A 13,543-nucleotide genomic window follows, 5' to 3' on the forward strand; every position below is an offset into this window, starting at 1 on the left:
CAGTTCCATGTCGCAGAAACGACTGTACACATTGTAAGGCCGGCCTTGAATCGCCGTGTAGTAAATCGTCGCAAAAGTGCCAAGCTAGCGTGAAAAAATAACCGCGTAGCAAAATGCGAACGTGAGCATTGTGTAGAAAGATTCGAAGAGCAGGCGCTTGTAAGTGTCGTATTGCCGCCGAGCACGAAGACAATGCGGTGTAAGGGGCTGCGCAAGTGTCGAATCCGAACCGGTATTTCTGTTCATTCTTCTATTTTCCTCCCCATTTTTTATCTTGCTTCTTCAGTACAGCGAGAAACGCGTTTTGCCGCGATTCGAGGGGAAATTTTCGACCAGCGGTGCAATGACGATCTTCGCAGAGTGCTCGCCTTGGAAAGGTTCTCTTGCCCGCCGGGTGCATAAAGAACACGACGGGGCGACCGACCCGCCCTGCCCTGTCGCCGAGAATCGTTTGAGCCGTCGCTTTGCAGGGTGCCTTCGGAAATGGACGCCCGATTGATGATCTCACTGTTGTCCTCGGTCCTGGCGAAGAGGCTCGAAAGTTAAAAAAAAGGAAAAGACAGCAAGAATATGCGACGGACTCGCGAGAGGTGTGCGCGATGGCTGCTCTGACACGCGAAGTTATAGCTCAAGTCCGGGCAGCAGAAGGAGGCAGAGAGGAGTGTTCGGGAGTGCGTCCTGATCGCCGTGGCGTGTCTGGGCCTTCTTTCTCCGCAGCCGCCCCCTTTGGCTTGCTGGTGCGTACTGCGATCAGGCGCGACGCTCCGTAGTGCGAAGGGCCGCGCATGGACGATGCATCGTTCCCGTGCCTTATGATGACATCGCCCCCCCCCCCCCCCCCCCCCCACTCCCTCGCCGCGTTCAGGGTATCCTTTGGGGTGCATCGCAGCGGAGGCGGCATTCCAGATCGTAGATGGGACGCTCCAGATCGCCGCGGCCAAATAGAATCGCCTCTGCCGTCATGGCCATTTCTGGCTGTTGACCTTGGCGCAACGGCGCGCCGTGCGGGCATCAGGGGCGGCCGCCCTCCCCCGCCTTTGATGCTCGACCGGCCTCGGCGGCGTCGTCGTCAGCATCGGCGGTCCGTTTGCACAAGAGTCGCCACCGCCGCTGTGCGTCTCGTTGGCGTTATTGAGACGAGGGTGCCCCTTCACTCGGCCCTTCCAATAGGCGTGGGGGGCGTGGCGATCGAAGCCAATGGCCCATTGTGAGGGACCCTTTCATCTGCGACAGACAGCGTCCTGCAAGAGCTTCTCACGAAAACAAGGTGCCTGCGCAGTTCGAGAACTGCCGAATGCCGCCCACCGAGGAGATTGTCGATAAGGACCGCGCTCTTTATTCTTCCCATGTTGTTCACGATGGCTGACGTTGCTGCACCGTTTCCTCACGATGACCGTTCGAAGAGGCAAAGAGCACAAGAGTGCCGACACGTCTCAGGCGGTGTCCTAAATGCATGCATCTCCGCTCTGACTGCGCGCGCGCGTGTGTGTGCGTATGTGTGCGTATGTGTGCGTATGTGTGCGTATGTGTGCGTATGTGTGCGTGTGTGCGTGCGTGCGTGCGTGCGTGTGTGTGTGTGTGTGTGTGTGTGTGTGTGTGTGTGTGTGTGTGTGTGTGTGTGTGTGTGTGTGTGTGTGTGTGTGTGTGTGTGTGTGTGTGTGTGTGTGTGTGTGTGTGTGTGTGTGTGTGTGTGTGTGTGTGTGTGTGTGTGTGTGTGTGTGTGTGTGTGTGTGTGTGTGTGTGTGGGTGTGCGTGTGCGTGTGCGCTTGTGCGTTGTTTGTAGCGGTGTCTGGCGTACTAGATTCATCTGCGTTTAACATAAAACCAGACTGTATAAGAAGTGACAGGCATTGACGTTGGGGCATACTACCAACAATAGGAACGCTGGACAGTATATCCACCGCGCTGTTAATCAACTAGGCGATGCAGCTCGGCTGCTGACGGTAGCAGGAAAGAAGTTTTCTGTGTAAGAACTGGTGAAAAGTATTCTACAAACTTCTTTCAAATGCAAACTGAAAAATTCCTTAACAGGCAACATAATCAGTACAGTTTGTTCGTATTGCGCGTGTAATTCTTTCTTTTCTTTTTGGTAGTATAGTTGCTGTACGAAGACGGACATTAACTAACGTTTTCATTAGACGTTTCTTCGGCGTAATTTAAAGAGCGCGTTAGGGTCACCTTGAAATAATCAGATGCAGTCAATATCCTACGTGATCTTTTTGATGCGTCAAACTTCCTGCTTTTATGAAAGTAGGAATGGCAATATGAACAAACGGCAAAAGTCTCACGATCACTGCGATTTTAATGATTAGAACAGCTACGTGTCTGTTATTGATGGTAAGATCTAGAAACAGATGCAGCGTATACCATGAAGTCATCAGCGCGCAACAAAACATTTTCGCGCAAGGAGAACCGGGTCGGCACGCTCTTAGATTGGTTTGCGTTAACCCGATGATCGCGAAGATGTGAGACTATACGAGCCAAGAGCGATGGCGTGCACCGTGCAGTGTGATCATTACAGACACTTCGCCAGTCGTCTACTAGCACAATCATTATTCATACGAAAATAAGTTGACTAGTTACTTCTTTATTCTCTCTCTTTTCCGGCTATGCTGCCTGCTACCTTCAAGGTTTTGAAATCCTTTAACTTACTTCGAGTTTCTATAAGAATACAAAAAATAAGCGAATTTCCGTTGATAAGATATGACTGCAGTCTTCAGGAAGCGTGGCTGCGTATGAATGCCTCCTGGGTCATTCCGTGAAGTATTTGTTACCGGAACAAGCAGTGACGGAATCTCGGACCATGGCAGTGGTAAAACTAGGCAGTGAGGAACGATGGCGCTCGTCTATATTAATTATCTTTGAAGTTGATTCGCGTGCTTTGCGTCGACATTCCAGGGCCTGATTAAGACAACGATCTTGGCACAATAATATGCAATACCGATCGCTTTTTTTTTTTTTCGAAACTAATCACTGGCTTGATCAAGCAACATTCCACCCACACTTTTGTCGCTAGTATCGGAGAGCCGGCTTGGAAGACGACATGAACGCAACATAATCGAACACAACGTATGCGGCTTTGTGTTCGGTTCCAGTGCTCACTGTCTAGCAGTGCTATAGGTACCGCCAGGAACAAAACTATGGATGCCAAGACAAAGGCAAAACGATTTCTTTTTCATCTGTCTGACCTACAGCAGGAAATGAAATAGCGCAGTGCCCGTACGTTTGCACGTGTGACTAATGCAATGCACCTTGCAATTTCAAGCGCCTTTCTTTTTCTTTTCTTTTTCCCGCTAAGCCTTCGTTCATGACAGCACACTCCGGAAGAAAGAAGGGCTGACTAGTTAATAACCTTAGGCCGCGTGATCGCTATCGCCAAATATGGCGTCGCAGAGTCCCGCTGTCGCTGCATCTTGTCGTATATAGACGCCGACTATCACCATGCTTAGTTCATAAGGCTCCGGCGGCGCCAGATGCCACTGGGCGTTATTTCGTAAAGCGCCGGCGGCTGGTTAATCAGTAGTTGCAGGTGCCATACTTTGTCTCCCAAATAGAAAGGCAGCGTCCTGCTTCGGCGTTATATGGCCCTGCAAGGAGGCCCACCCTTTCCCTCTCATTGCACGCACCGCACTGCAGGTTTCGCTGTCTGCGGTGGTGATAAGGTGGCCGCGTGCGTGCTAGCCCGCACAAGCCCTCAAGCGGGCATCTGCGCAACGAACGGGTTGAAGGCGCACGGGCGGTCGTGCAGCAGCCGTGGCGGCGCTGACAGCGTGGCTGACGGAGTGCGCCTCCCGGTCGAGGCGCCGGGCGCGATCCGTCTCGCCGGATAAACGCCTTTCCCTCGTCGCGAGCATTAGCTGGGCTGCGGCGGCGCCCCGTCCTCTCAGCGGTCCGCGATCATCTTTACGGATGGCCGCTGCCAGTGGCTTAGCGCGACTGCCGGTGCGCAGATCTCGCGCAGCGAGGCGCCGGAATCGTGTCGCAAGTGGTCGTCGATAACGGGCCGCGCGCGCTATAACACAATCGTGCCACCGAGTTATTTCTCACACCGGTACCGTTCGGTTAAATTCCTCCTTCGGATCGAGAAAATCTGTCTGTCTGAGAGAGAGGAGGGCGCTCTGCGGCTGCTCTTGGGGATGCGATCCAGCGGACGGAGGCGACCTGAGCGCTCGACGAGTTGGCCTGCAGCGTGCTGCCTTTAGAGACAGAGGCATCACCCATGATTTAAGCACTACGTTCGGTCCGTAGAAATACCGTAAGGATATAAGAAGCGGTAACTTGATGTAACGGTTTATGCCAAAGTAAATGTCAGAGCCCCCTCCCCAGAAAAAAAAAATTATAATAAATTCAGGGTTTTTTCGTGTCAGACCCACGATCTGTTTATGATGCACACCGTAGTAGGGGACTCCGGATTAATTTTGGTCACCTGGGGTTCTTTGCCGTGCACTCAGTGCTAGGTACAGACGATCGTTCTTGCATTCCGCCCCAATCGGAACGCGGCTGCAGCGGCTAGGATCGAACTTTGCGCTCAGCTGCAGCGACACGCCATAGCCATCGATCTACCGCGGTAAGACGCCACATTATGACGTGTGTAGAGTCTGTTAGCGCAGTTACTTGGCATGAGCCTAACAGCTATGTGTATAGTTTGTTGGTGCGCTATTGTTTACCTGCTGGCATTTGGTACTTGCGATATATATCTGACAGTGATTTTGACGAGTGGCACAGCTAAATGTGGGGCCGAAAGGGATGTCCCCGTAACTCGGCCACAAAATCGCGCAGTGTGTTAGAATGCTGCACTATAGAGCAGCTACGTAATTACCTCAAGCCCATAATGCACCTGGCACACCGGCGTGCCCGCAGCTAGACTTTGCCCTCCGCATTTGTGACGGGATTCACGTGATGCAATGAGTTAGGGGCAGAAAGCCGATACTGTTCTAGTTGCGGTCTTCCTGGTCCCAATCCATCACGTTTCTGGGAAGAAGGGGGAGGGAGGCTGATCCACCTGCCCTGATTGTTCCTGGAGAAGTGTCTCGGTATCTGCGGAGCGGCGGGAACACGCGCTCCGAATGTGTGCCGACGCGCGCACCATACAACGAGTCCGGTGTGATCCTAAGCCGATGATTTGTCGACGCTAAACAGATTATGCGCCGTCGTACTCTCTGAGTAATGGAGGCCACATTCGCGTTGCGCTGGCCGCCTGCATCTCTTTCGATTACGCTCCGTGCGTGGCTCGTATCAGAACTCGTAACGGGCGCCCGGCTAATTGTGTAAACAGTAGGCTTGAAACCCATTTCGGGATTTCCGTGCGGTAGAGACGAGTTATTAAAAGCGCGTTCCTCGCGAAATCATTGTTTATCGAAAGGCGTTTTGTAATAGTCTTCCTGACTCTGGATTCCGCCGAAGAGGCTCTGCCAGAGCTGGCTGTTGAGTAAGTCGTTTCAAGAGCGTTTCTGTCGTGGATAGACTTTATCTTGCTCCAACGAGTGGCAGTAGAAAATCCACTTGTGCGATAACAGTGACGCGTTTTGACAAATAGGGTTTGTTGGCAGTTGGTGTAACTCCTGCTTTAGAATTAATCTTGTATGACCTTCATTCCACGCACGTTATGCTACAGTATAGTGCTTGCCTTTGTATAATTTTCGCATGTCAGTTTTGGACTTCGTGCTTCCTAGGAAACAAAGATATTGTGAGGAGCCGAACACTCCTGAAATTGCGAGTTAGGAAACGAACTCTTTAGTGGGCGAACTTGTGCGCAGAAAGTGAAACCAATTCTTTAAATCACAATTGCAGGGAAATCGTTTAAATAAAAGATAATCTGAGGAGGGGGACACGACACATGCGCTTCTTATTTGCGCTATTTCCTCGAAATATGTCGCACCAACGAGACCGAATATCCCATTCTCAAGGTCAAAGCGATAGCAGCGAGCACAGCCGTCGGTTTTCGAATCTAATCCCACGGATAGAATTTTTCCGGTATTTATACATGCCTGACTGTAAATCCCAGATTAATATTTGGTGCTCGCGCACAATCGAGAGTGTGCAACGCTATTTGCGACGCGCGCGTAATCTGATCAAACACGCCTCCTTCGCTAAACAATCGACGACGACAACGTTCAAGAGATTTCGGATACTGAAAGCGTTTTTAGCGCCAATGGGTGGCAATATTGTGACAAGTGTATATCGGGAGTCTTTTGAATAGCGACAACCGCCCTTTTTGGAGTACCTAACTCTACTGGCTGTTTTAATACAATGACTACATATATTGGCGTCTGTGACACATGGAGCCGCACAGAATCATCCTGTTTACACCTGGCTGCACCATACACTATAACACGACTCCGTGCTACAGATTTTGATGTTCAGATTTTGATGAACAGGTCTTGATGTTCAGGTCCCGTATCGTGTCACTTATTAGTTGAATAAAGGCTTCGAAAATTAGTGTGTTGATTTTCTCAGATTCGGCAAGCAACAACGTAGCCGCTACAACCGGCAACAATGTCGTGACGCAATTGGCAGCATATTGCGGGGAAAAAATGCATCACTAACACAAACATTGCAATTATTTTTTATGTACCTGTTGGAAGGAGATTCAAATGCTTATAATGTTTCAAACGCAACACTGGTTGGATATTTCCTTCCACTTGAGCCGGCGTCACCAACGTCGCATATACTTCCCGAAACGAATTATTAAATAGATTTTTTATTGCTGCGAATTGGTATGGACATGCAATTTTATATAACATGTTTGTTGGTGTTCGGAGTGCAATAAATGATAGCTTTTAGTATGGCGCCCTTACAGCGCTCGTATTTTATTGCAACACATGCTTAGCGCATGCATTAACCAGCTCCCCCAGCAATTTACACGCTTGCACTAAACGTTCACCAGTTTTCAACGAGAGAAATTGCAGTAACTTGGAGAGGCAGATGTGGTTGCGAAGCGGGGCTTTGTCGGCTAATGTCCTGCCGTGAGTAATTACACGCCTGGTTCAGTAACTGTACGTGAGGTGTCGCAGCTAATTTACACAACAAGGTAGGTTCTGTTGAGTGCTCGCTAACACCATAAATGGTCTGCCGGTATCTTACATAGACGCAACCATGATGGCCAGAGAAATCGAGCACAAGAAGCGGATATCCTAAAATCAAGCACTGCATTCATTCATTCATTCATTCATTCATTCATTCATTCATTCATTCATTCATTCATTCATTCATTCATTCATTCATTCATTCATTCATTCATTCATTCGGTCTTAACCGCAAGCGCTGAAATCCCCTATGCGCTCGCAGCCACGTTGGCCAAAAGCGGCGTCTGTTTCACATCCCATCAGTTTGGGGACGCCGGGATGAAAGGGAGGTGTATGTACCAATCGCCGTTCCCCCTCGAGGGGATCGGTCGGCGCGCTGACTCATCGATGCCGTCATCGATCGCCGCCGCTACCGAACGAGCTGTTGCTCCGGCCATCGAAAGGGGTTCCCCATCCACGGCTCGGCGTCTCACCATGCCGTTCCGTCGCCATTATATTTTTCAGCCCTCTCTCTCCATGGGTGGTGGTAGCCAACCGGGCGTGGGGTATATGGAGGCTTGATCGCGCGCGGATGCATTAGCTGAATGGGAGACCACAGCGTTCTCGCAGAATATGCGAAGTGAAATCGATAAACGGATCCCCCTATTTTGTCACGTCCCGGAGCTTGTATACGATAAACGTGGCATAACCAATAAGAACACGCGCAACGCTGTAACCAACTCCTGGGCGCAAAGGCGAACAGACTGAAAGTGTGGTGGACTGTCCGCAGGTTTTAGAACGGTGTTATCGTAATAATAATAATAATAATAATAATAATAATAATAATAATAATAATAATAATAATAATAATAATAATAATAATATTCAGTTCACTAACAATAATCAGTTGCCAGTGAATAAATAATGGCGTGCATGTGACGCGTCATCGTTACGTATCCCGTTGTCATAAACACGCTGTGGTCTTAAAATCTGAACGCTTGTCACGCACGCACGCACGCACGCACGCACGCACGCACGCACGCACGCACGCACGCACGCACGCACGCACGCACGCACGCACGCACGCACGCACGCACGCACGCACGCACGCACGCACGCACGCACGCACGCACGCACGCACGCACGCACGCACGCACGCACGCACGCACGCACGCACGCACGCACGCACGCACGCACGCACGCACGCACGCACGCACGCACGCACGCACGCACGCACGCACGCACGCACGCACGCACGCACGCACGCACGCACGCACGCACGCACGCACGCACGCACGCACGCACGCACGCACACACACACACACAACACACACACACACACACACACACAACACACACACACACACACACACACACACACACACACACACACACACACACACACACAACACACACACACCCACACACACACACACACACACACACACACACACACACACACACACACACACACACACACACACACACACACAACACACACACAACACACACACACACACACACACACACACCACACACACCACAACACACACACACACACACAACACGCGCACGCACGCACGCACGCACGCACGCACGCACGCACGCACGCACCGCACGCACACACCACACACGCACGCACGCACGCACGCACGCACGCACGCACGCACACAAAGTTGTGCATCTCTTCTAACACACATTATCAGGTGTGTGTACTTGAGTCGCGTGCTTGAATCGGATGGTTAACCCTCCCCCAGATAAGTTGCAGCGTTAATTGTAAGAAAACCCGCGCGTGAAATTAAGACCAGCGTATAGGCTCTTAGCAGTACGCCGTGAAAGTTGTCGTTATTCGCTGCATGGTACCCGAGCAGCAACTTGCGGTGCTATGTTGACTAATAAGGTATGTGATCACGGAATTCTAAGTCGCCTACACAGTTTGGTTGCCTTTTTTTTTTCTGTTCAACAACAATAATTCTTTTTACCTTTTTTAAATATACAACGGCTAAGCATGGTGTTACTGACATCGTGCTCACTCTAATACCATGGTGTTAGTAAATGACTTTTCATTAGCAGTAATACAGTATGCATGAACTACTTGATATTAAGAATTGCCCAGAAATCTAAAGGAGGGAAATAAAATTGGCAAGTCTGCGCAGGACGGCGATCCTCATGTGCCAAGCATGTTTACCTCCTCTTTCGCCGCCGACAGTTCCGTTGACCCGTTGAAAGTTCACATTTCCAGCCAGCAACATCCCCGACATGTCATCCGTGCGTGTAATGATCGCATCACTTCCCCAGCAGCTAGCGCTTCCTGTCGGCCCCCGAAAGAACTGCACGATGAGTGTGCGAGAGGTGACTCGCTCTCTTTCCCGTTTCGATCTCTTTCCCGCCCCTCCGCGATCGCGTTCTCCTACTGTGACGCAGCTGGGAAAAAGAAAGCGCGCACGTTACGAAACAGGCTCGCGGCAGCGCCGCACCAACAACCCTCTCGCAAACACAGACACGCATATGTGTGCAGCACGCAGTCGCAATTGCGCGAGCAGAGACACCGAGAGGAAACGCGCGCTGCATTCAGACGCTGTCGCAACGGCGGAGAGGGGGATGCGCGCCACACCGCACCGGGGGTGGCGGTGTACGGCGGGGAAGCCGCCCGCAAGGAAGGAAGAAATAGGAACGCGGTATACGCTCGTGCGTGCTGTGCGGACGAGCAGCGGTAAGAAGAAGAGACGTTGGCGAAATAGAGATGGATAGCGCACTGCTCGGCGCGGGTTATTAAATAAGTTTTGCGCGATTGAATTGGCGGCGTTTTGTTTGCCTTTCGGAGCGGCCACGGAAGAGAGAGAGGTTGGGGAGGGTGATGCGAGAGTTACCCTGTTGCGGCGATGACCCCGCCGCCCCCTCCTTCTCGTAGTGCGCCCTGCTGTGAGTGGGCGAGGCACCCACAAAAAGATGCGTAATGAATCGACGACCAAGCCCGCGTCTTGTGCCTTCTTCGCGCGGCGCTCTAACTTTATTAAAGGCTCCGCGCCGCTCTCGCTATGTATACCCTGCTGCAATGCCCGCCGCCCCCGCTCATTGTCGCCTTGCGTGAATCGACCTCTGCGGTTCCTTTTGCTCTTTTGGGTGAGGACACACGTTACTCTGTGCTGCTAAAGTGAGAATAGAATAAACGTGACGGCGTTGCTGCCCAGGCAGGTTGAACCGCGAGCGCCACACATACAACGCTGTACGGAAGCTTGTGGCGCAAGGCTTCCCCTTCCCTGACCTGAACTCAAAAAGGTGTTCGCAAAGAGAAACACCTTCACAGTTTACGCAACGGATGTGTCTTTACATGTGGAACAATTGAACAAGTAAGACGGTCTTGTAATGACCTGTGCCAGGCGCGTGGATTGTTCCAGAATGCCGAGCATTTCTTAGCATAATACCATGCTAGGGGCGAAGTCTGTTAGCGCCTTTCTTAAAACAGGGACGTCTTGAGTGATTTATGAAATGACTTTGTTATAAGGGTAATAAGTTGAGCTAATTGGTTTCTCTTTAATTGCTTGTTCACTAGCACAAGAAACTGCCACAGGTTAAACACGTAAGAGACAAACGCTAAACGCCGCAAAGTGGAGTTGACGGGGGGGGGGTCTTCTTTACCTTTTCTGTTCGGTCTTTCCCACGCGAGGGAGGCATCATGGTGCATCAGGTATTCCTCGATTACTACGGAATGCATTATTGTATAGTAGTGGTCATATTTTTTCCTGTTCGCTTAGTGGTTTGTCACTTCGTTCTTTTCTCACGTCGTTTTACATTATACCCTGTAATTTTCTTTATTTTACATTCTTATTTGCACATCATATTTTAATGCCATACGTACCTCTGCCCAGGACGCTCGCTTACGCCCCTGGATTCATGAACTCTCATAATTGTTCACACAGTCATCGATAAAGCTCCGCAACCAGTAGCAGGGAATGTTGCGAAGGAAGCCGTGGATGTTGTCGGGTAGGAATTCTCAGGGCGTCGCTGGCGATTTAGTTTGCGGATCGGGTGATTATGCTCGAGGAGCTGCTGCGAGCCGAAAGGAATTTAGTGCTATGGAAAGGTAGGCCGTAGACTACATGCATGAGCCACCGGTTAGCGCAAAACACCGCGCCTCGCCTTAAATGATGCAAACGGCATCCAGTGCCAGCTGCGTGCCGCGCTGACACTTACACCCAGATCCCCTTACCCGTTTCGAGTTTGTCGTGTAAGTAAGACAGCTTTTACACACTTCATTGGGTGGCCTCTGGTTTTTGTGTGTTTTGGTGCAGATGGCAGTGGCGATGAACAAGTGTCCTTTGCTATATGTGATCGAGTCGGTCGTTCTCTCGTAGAGGGGGGTATCAGGAATGTCGCGTCATGTGCTGTATATACTCAAAGAGCTTGGAATCCATCAGCTTGTTTTACGGTCTAAGCTTGAGCTCAGACAATTCGCGCGCTTTTTTTTTTTCTACGCGTGCAAAAAGACACTCATATCCGTGAGTGATTCAATGATTTCTCTACCCGCAACTTTCTCTCATTCGCGGCCATAGGTTCCCAATGTGTCCGCGGCCGCGAGCGCATTCTATATGCAAATCGGCGAGAGACAGCGACCACGTGACAGTACTCGAAAGGGCATCACGGCGATGCGTATTAATGATGCAGCGGCGGTCATTTCCGCTCCGAACGCTCCACTGGGCAGTCGGAGCCCGGCAGCAGGCTAATTATCGAAGGTGATCACTGTGTCCACATACGCGGGCGCACGCGACGTGCATAATTAATCGCTCGTGGGCGCAGCGACGTGCAGCTCCCCAGGGGACCGGGCGCATCGGACGGTGAGCCGATGTGTGCTCAGCAGGGCGCCTCGCCCAATGGCTTCTGTGGCCCAGCACGCGTAACTTTCGCCCAAGGGCCTCGCAAGGTGCTCGTTATGCGTTGAACCTCTCCTGCGACGCTCGTAGATCTTGCACCGTGGACGGTGATTAGTCGCGGCCGCAAAGTGGTCTCGAGACTCACTTTACAGCGTCGCTGGTGACCACCAGTTGTCGCCAAGGGCTGCTACTCATGCAGCTTAACGTAAAGCTTAACTGTGCCCTCACGCTCATCCCAAAGGTGAGTTTTTTTTCCTTTTTGGATGGTGTACGCGTAATCTCCTTGAATCGTGGTGAAACCATTACCGTATTAAAATAATGCGACTGTAACGTGTAGTTATCCTAACAAGGCAAGGGGGTCCTGGGAAGATGGAGACGAATCGATCAAGATGGACAATCAAGAGCTCGGAGCAAACGCTCAACACGGGTCTAACCTGGGCCTCACTTACGGGTCTTCGTCACTGAGTCTCCCCTCCACATTGTACAGACGTTGTCTCCATTCTCAGGCTTCTTTGACCGCCTATTGTTGACCACTGGAACGTGTTGGTGCATTTTACAGAAGGTTTTCTGAACTTATACGCACCATTGTAAATGTGCGGTGCTCAGGGCATACCTTCCACGAGCCTCTGCGACCACCTTTGTGTTCATACGCCGTCAACAAGATGTTGTCATCGGTGCTATAATACGCGCAGGCTGCTGCGAGCCTCCTGTGTCCTTGAAGCACAGGAACTGGGGCTAATTGCGGCTAAAGCGACAAAGCACATTTTAAGTGACGTGTTCCTTGGTCGCCCGAGGTACGGCATCGCTGTGCCGAATCTTCTCAGACGATGCACGCAGTTCGGACAGCAGAAGGTTTTTGCTCACTTTGCGCCTACAACGGCGTGTCTCAGCTGCACTCCCTGCCTCGGCACAATGAAACGCCGGTGGAAGCGCACTTGCGCTGTCTTCGTGCGAGATGCGCTGATGTACGCCGTCAATCGTCCGCGCGGCCGGCTGAAGGAGAAAGGTGCGTTGAACGTTTGAGCACATGTATACCTGCCGTAGCTACGCCATCGCTGCTGGCTACAAATAAGAGCGTGGGAATAAACCGCGAGCACCGGCCAGTGAGTCCTTCCGCGGCGTGAGGCTCTACGACCGCGGCCTATCTTCTTTTTGCGGTTATTTGTTGCGCGGCGGCTGCTGCTGCGATGCGCCGACTCCAGAGTAAAAGCTTCCCCTTTCCGCCCGTGGCTTATCAAGAAGCCGCGGCTCCAGCTGCGGTTCAAGCACCGCGCCGCTGTCCTGGCGCTCCATCCATCAATCAACTGCTCTATTCGAACCCGGTTCGGTGACGCTATCCGCCGCTGGTCTTTCGAAAGGAGTGCTGCGCACTCATCCACGGGCAGGCGACCTATTCGTCATTGCGTATAAATCCCTATACATTCTATTTTCCGAAACTCTCTTTCTTCGTTTATTTTCGCAGCTAAATTGTGTTATGGTTTTGTAGATGAGCATATAGAACTTCCTTTATAGGATTCGTGTACTATACAGAAGATAAATATCCTGTCATTTTTTTTTTCTAGTCATTTTTCCTTCTCCGAATGCAGAGTGGCAAAAGCTATACTGTAACCTGGTTAACCTTTCTGCCTGCCCTTACACTTCATTTCTCTTTCTCTCTTGGCAGACCCC

Source organism: Dermacentor silvarum, chromosome 3, assembly GCF_013339745.2.
Source record: "Dermacentor silvarum isolate Dsil-2018 chromosome 3, BIME_Dsil_1.4, whole genome shotgun sequence".
NCBI lineage: Eukaryota > Metazoa > Arthropoda > Arachnida > Ixodida > Ixodidae > Dermacentor > Dermacentor silvarum.